Genomic DNA, 6,387 nt, shown 5'->3' on the forward strand with positions numbered 1-6,387 from the left:
TTTTTACTGTTGTTGTAAGAGGGCAGTTTGTCAAGGCAGACAATTTCATGGAGGGAGCTTTGATTGCTCTATTGAGCTATTTTGTGTTCAACATAGAGTATCCAAAAGCAATTTTTAGAACCCTAGAGTTTCTTCAAAGGTATGTTGCACACTTCAAATACTTTTTAATATAATTTTTGTTTTCAACATTGCCTAATGTCTAATAATTTTCTGTGTTGCAGGTATTTTCTGAGGATTAATCCTGAAGTCCAGTCACGGAAGGAGGGGCGGCAGAGGACAAAGGTCAACGCCCTTGTTGCCAGCCTCTCCAGCAAACTCGCTAGCTTCGAGGCATCACAGTCTAGGTGGAATATCTAGAATGGTTGAATGTTTTAGGATGGTGTGGAATGTGAATGAATTAAATTAGGAGTACAGCTTATTTGACTGTTTTATTTTTCCTCCAATTTCATCCCTTCAGTTTCTGACCATGAGTCCGGCATTTAAGATCACGAGTCATAATTTTCTGATAGTTCGTCTGACCTTCATTTAAGACCTTGGCAGACTTTCCAGAACTGTGGACTTATTTTTAAAACCAGTCAGTCTAATTTTTCAGACATGCATGTCATTTTTTTCTGACCACTCTATCTTAAATTTTAGACATGCCTAGTCTTACAATTCAGATCACCCTGTCTGGAAATCAAGACTACCTAGATCTTAATTTTAAGACTACTTCAGTGGTCTGAAAAGTCAGACTGCAAGTCTGTTAATAACTTCCGACTAATTTTGTCTGAAATTTCAGACTTTTTTTTTAACAGTGGAGGCTCCAGAAGGGCGGAGGGCGGCGCGGACAATGGTCGACATGAAACGCGAAATAACACACCTAACCTTTCGCGGATTACATGATGAAGCGGGAGGAGAAAAAAAAAGATGGCGACGGGGGAAAAGTTTCGCGGTTTTCCCGAGAAGAGTCTCATTTTCTTATTTTATTTTCAGTGCATATTTAATGTTCATAGCCCGTTGTTTTGTTTCAGCCCGTGCGCCGGGGCCGCGTAGCCACACGGTGCACTTTCTCTACCCATGCAACTCGGTGCACTGAGCGCACACACACACACACACACACACATACACATATATACACATACACACACACACACACATACACACACAGAGCGAATTCGCCCGTCCGTCAGACGGCGCTATGCTGCTCCGACCGGTGTGAGGTGCATTCGAAATGAATGCAGTGTACAACACGGCAGGCGCCAACACACGGCCGATATAATTACGACATTTTATTGGGGAAAAAAATATTAAAAAGAACTGATTTTTTTGTTAAATATTGGAGACACCCAGCCAATTGTTTGGTATGGCATAGATAGCCAAAAAAAAAAAAGAAACAAGACAAAAAAAAAAAGTTTGAAAAAATCCGTTTTAGCCGGGATTTGAACCCGCGGCGCGTGGGCTCGGAAGGTGTTGGCGGCGTGGGAACGAGCGGATTGACTCGGTAACCATGGCAACCGTGTCTCTAATTTACGGCGTGGTCGTAAATCCCCCTGGACTGCAGGACTGCAGGACACGGCGCGTCAATTGAATCACGCCGCCTCGCTGCGTCTCACTGCGTCTGACTCCGGCAGTCCCCTCCGGACCCTCCGGCAGCGGTGGCGAGTTACACGCGGAACGACGAGAAAACGAAAAAGACTGAATCAAAAGTTGTGTCGCGTTAGGTATCGCACCGCGCATCTGCCCAATGCATTTCCACAGTGGGCCAGAAGAGGGTAACGGTGGTCAAAGTCCCGCACGCGTTTCGAGTTCTTAAGTTACTATATGGGACTCGAACCGAACGTGTGACCCCACCAATGGGTTGCTCTCCGAACGAGGAATCCATTGGTGGGGTCACACGTTCGCTTCGAGTCCTGCATAGCGATCCTGCATAGCGACTCTGGAGCTCAAAACGCGTTTAGAGTTTTGGCCGCCGGCGCCGGTCTTCTAGCCCTCTGTGCAACTCTTTCAAGCCCGGCTCAGGAACCACAGTTTGCGAGTGCAAGCACCGGTCTTGCAAATCTGCCAAAATGTGGAATCGCGACGTGGCTTTCGAACTGCAATCTGGCCGCGGCGTTTCGAACCGCAATCTGAATGCCGCGCGGCGCTGCGCGGGGAGGGAATGCCAGGCATACCGCTGCACTTGTCGTCACCGCGTTGCCGCGTTGCCACATCGCGCGGTGTTCCTATCTCAACTCAAGCAACTTGGCAACGCGCGGCTACGCGGCTACGCTGTGTTATTCGCCCGGCCGGCAGCTACTCTGCGAAAACACCAACAAAAACAACAACAGCATGCGCTAGTTTGGATTTCCCTGGCTCACTTGTTTTGCAGAGTAGCTCCGCGAGGATGAGCCTCTTTACCGCTCCGACGCATGGCCGCCTAATTTGCATGAATGGTTTCGCAACGTGGGCAACGCGGTCAGCCTACCTCGTAGGCCACCAAAACTCTAGACGCGTTTTGAGTTCCAGAGCCGCTAAATGGGGCTCGAACCGAACGTGTGACCCCACCAATGGATTCCTCGTTCGTAGAGCAATCCATTGGTGGGGTCACACGTTCGGTTCGAGTCCCATTCAGCGACTCCGGAGCTCTGCACGCGTCCGGGATTTTGACCGCCTCCGCCGGTCTTCCGGCAAATCCACTGCGCGGCGTCGTCACACTGTCATTGCTGTCGCAGTGCGGAGGGGAGGGAGGGGAGGGCCCCTAGAGCCTCTGGCTGCCTCTAGCAGCCTCTGGGCCGGGCCCGGGGCCCTGCAGCTAGACCCGCGCGCCGCCCCGCCCCGCAGCACCGTTACCAAGGCGCTGAAAAGTTCAATGGTCGGCGCTGGTTTCTGCGCCAACGGCGCTAGGAGGGAGAGGGGGAGGGGGAAGGGGGGGAGATGGGCCATCCCGCCACTTGTTGTGCACAGGCTGCACCGCCTTCCTTCCATCCCTCGTTTCCGGCCGTTTCCGCCCCTGCCGGAGAAAAACGCGCCAAAAGACCGAGAGATTCACAGAGTGTCTCGGTTCAAATCCGATTTGAAATGTAACCTATCTGCAAGGACACAGCCACAAAAAAAATTAAATGAGGCAAAAGAATTTGTTTTATTTATGAACATTCCTTTGAATCTGTGTTCAATAATGACCTCGTCCCGTGAAGTAAATCAACACTGTCCAATAGTAATTTTTCCGAGTAGGCCACTTAACACTAAACGCATCTGAACTTTTTTTTTTTTTTTTACAAATTATTGGCGAAATGTACAGAAAACTGTGCGACGTACGCTACGGACAAGAATGCGTCTTTTTTTCTTTGCAGTGGCGGCGTTTCTAACCTAACCTCAGCGGCCATTGTTTCCGGAAATCGTCCGTTCGTGTAGCCGCTCCAGCCACGGCTCGGCCGATCGGTCCAGTCCGCCTCCGAGGCCTTCCAGGCCGTCCAGGCCGTCCAGGCCGGCGTGGAGGAGTAACCGGAGGTACCCGGAGATACTACACGCATACCTCAGTCACTCCGCGGTGGAGCCCACGGCTGCCCACGGCACCGTTAGGGAGTCAGGGGTTGCGGCAAATTGGCCACAAAACACACGTTTACTCTGTCAGGAGCCGCCGACCGAAAGGAGAACCAACCTGTGGTGAGCGTCAATCTTCGGACGGCAAAACTCCTTTTTATTTTGGTGGGGAAGTGAATTAAAAACCACAGTCACACTGTGCGCAAGGTTGGCACCGCTAACCGAAGTTCGAGTTTGGGTAAGTTGGCACCGCGTGTGTGTCTCCGCCGTCCCCGCCCGAGCTGCAGTTAACTAGGGTCGTAAACTGCGGCAGTCGCGGGCCGCGTCACGCACGGAGGTGGCAATGGAAAAGTGGAATGGTAATTAAAGCGCGAGCAGCCTAGAACACCCATTCAGCACGAGTGCATCTGCAGGACTTCTTGAAAACGTTGGCAGACGGACGGACGGATAGACAGACGGACAGACAGACAGACAGATGGAACGCTAGCCGCAGTGATGCCGGCAGTGCGGCGGTACGCGGCGGCAGCCTGAAAGGATTCTCGAATGAATCGCAGGACACGGCTTAGTTTCGACGGTGCCCGTTAGAGGCGCTGTGTTCCTCTCCGCGCCGCCGCCTTCTATCGGCCTCAATTTCATGTCGTGGCGGCCCTAGCGGTCGCGGGGTGAACAGTCGAAACCCGCCCGTCAAAATGGTCAACGCGATCTTGGCTTGCGCAACGCCGGCCTCTTCATGGTTGGCAACACTGCTTTCGCGCGGTGAATCCATTTGGGTTGGCAGCCATGCTGGACCCGCGACGCGCCGCAACGGCCCGCTGCTCGTCTTCCTTCTTGCTTTTCCGCCTCGCCACGTATTTTGAGACGCGCATTAATCGCTCTCCTTGTGAGTCCGAGCACAGTGGGCCAGAAGACCGGTGGAGGCGGCCAAAACTCCAGTCGCGTTTTGAGCTCCAGAGTCGCTGAATGGGACTCGAACCGAACGTGTGACCCCACCAATGGATTCCTCGTTCGGAGAGCAATCCATTGGTGGGGTCACACGTTGGGTTCGAGTCCCGTTTAGCGAGGGAGGGCCACGTCACGTGGTTGTAGTGCCTCAATGACCGCGTGAACGGCTGGCAGGCAATGGCTCGGAAAATGGGGGGCCGTGCGCATGACCGTTCCAAGGTCACGCCGGCACTGCCCTAACTGTGTTGTTTTGTGTGTGTGCGTGCGTGTGTGTGTGTCTGTGAGAGCGCTTCCGTTGGCACGCCAGCTGTCCAGAGAGTAGCACGCGCCAGGTATGCTTCTCTCTCTCGGGCCGTACGAGCCATCATAATGCCAAGGTCAGCTTGACGCGAACGCGCTGTGTCTGGCACGCGACAGCGCCGACGGCGTGGCCACATTGGCGGAGAGACACATGGCGGGAATTTCACGGTGTGGGCACCGAGACCTAACCTATCCCCTGGGGATGTTGTTGAGCGTTCTGCAGGGAAAAAATGGTCCTAATCACACTCCCATCGGGTCGTTTCATCCCGTGCATCCAGCTTTCCAGCATCAGGCCCTCCGAAATGGGTAATTTGGGCGAATTGGCTGTCTCTCTCTCGCACGCTGCCCACGGTGCCGTGCCATCGTGTATGAGCCACCGCAAGCTATTACGGAGCTTTTGCGCACGACGTTAATGTAACCTCAGAGGACAAGCTTGGCGCGTCCTAGCCGGCCAGACAGACAGCCGGACAGACAGACAGACAGCCGGACAGACAGACAGACAGACAGACAGACAGACAGACAGACGGCCGGACAGATAGACGGACAGACAGACAGACAGACAGACAGACAGACAGACAGACAGACAGACGGACAGACAGACAGACAGACAGACAGACAGACGGCCGGACCCGCCCAGCCGTGTCGGCTCGCAGCTAGAACCCGGACTTCTAGACCGGAGACTGAGCCGGCTAGAGTTCTAATAGTCCTGCCGTGCTTCCAGTAACCGACCGGAGCTTTCAGGAAGGTGCCATCTTCGCCCCCAGCTCTGCATTGTTTCTGTTGGCGACGTTTGGACTCGAAAGTGGCAATAATAATAGTCCCCGAAACACAGTCTCCTCGCGATTCGAGTGGAGAGCTTTTCCCTCTGAAACGTGCGGCGGTTGGTTACGCTCAGAGGTGGTCTGCACGATACATTATCAATTGACCTCCCAGTTTCCGAATCGACAGAGAGGGAGGGAGAGAGCGAGAGGGGGAGGGAGAGAGAGAGAGAGAGAGAGAGAGAGAGAGAGAGAGAGAGAGAGAGAGAGAGAGAGAGAGAGAGAAGAGGAAGAAGAGCTAGAGAGAAGGAGACGGTGCTCGATCATCAGGTGGTGAAGGTGGCAAATTTGACGCCAAGTTTGAGCTTCATGGCGGCATCCACTCGAGTATCCACCGCCACGAAACTCCTGAAACTTCGCTATCCCCCTCCGCAGAACGGGGCGAAGCGAACCGAAACCACTTACCACTGTGGGTGCAGGCGTGCTAATCCATCCAACACTGTAATCCTAATCGGGGAGGTTTTTGTCACTGCACACAACACTCGCACTGCACACACTGGCGCGCGCGGGAACGGACACACACACACAGACACAGTACGACGTTCACGCGGTTCGATGCGGGCGGTGCGGCGCGCACGGAGCGACCTGCTCGCGAGGGGGCCGGGACAGCACTGAGGCCCCGCCGGCCCCGCCGCAACGCCCCGCGCCGCGCTCCCCCCCCCCCCCCCCCCCCCGTTCCGCTGCGCAGCCGCGGTTCTCTATCTCCCACCTTCGTCCTTGTCTCGCCTCTCCCCTTTCATTTCGCGGACCGACTCCAGCGGACTCCAGCAGCAGACTAACTCCAACAGACTCCCAGGGAGGCTGCTCAGCGCTCCCGACTCCAGGAGCA

General features: G+C 54.3%; 1 protein-coding gene across 1 annotated transcript in view; it reads right to left on the minus strand.

Annotated features, from left to right (window-relative positions):
• Positions 1-6,157, minus strand: part of LOC117648591 — a 282,401-nt gene extending 276,244 nt beyond the window's left edge. The window contains 1 exon segment of the mRNA XM_034391161.1: positions 5,964-6,157. The gene's annotated coding sequence lies outside the window, so the exon portion shown is untranslated.
• Between the last annotated feature and the right edge of the window lie 230 nt (positions 6,158-6,387).

This window comes from Thrips palmi, unplaced genomic scaffold (assembly GCF_012932325.1).
Source record: "Thrips palmi isolate BJ-2018 unplaced genomic scaffold, TpBJ-2018v1 HiC_scaffold_3, whole genome shotgun sequence".
Classification (NCBI taxonomy): Eukaryota; Metazoa; Arthropoda; class Insecta; order Thysanoptera; family Thripidae; genus Thrips; species Thrips palmi.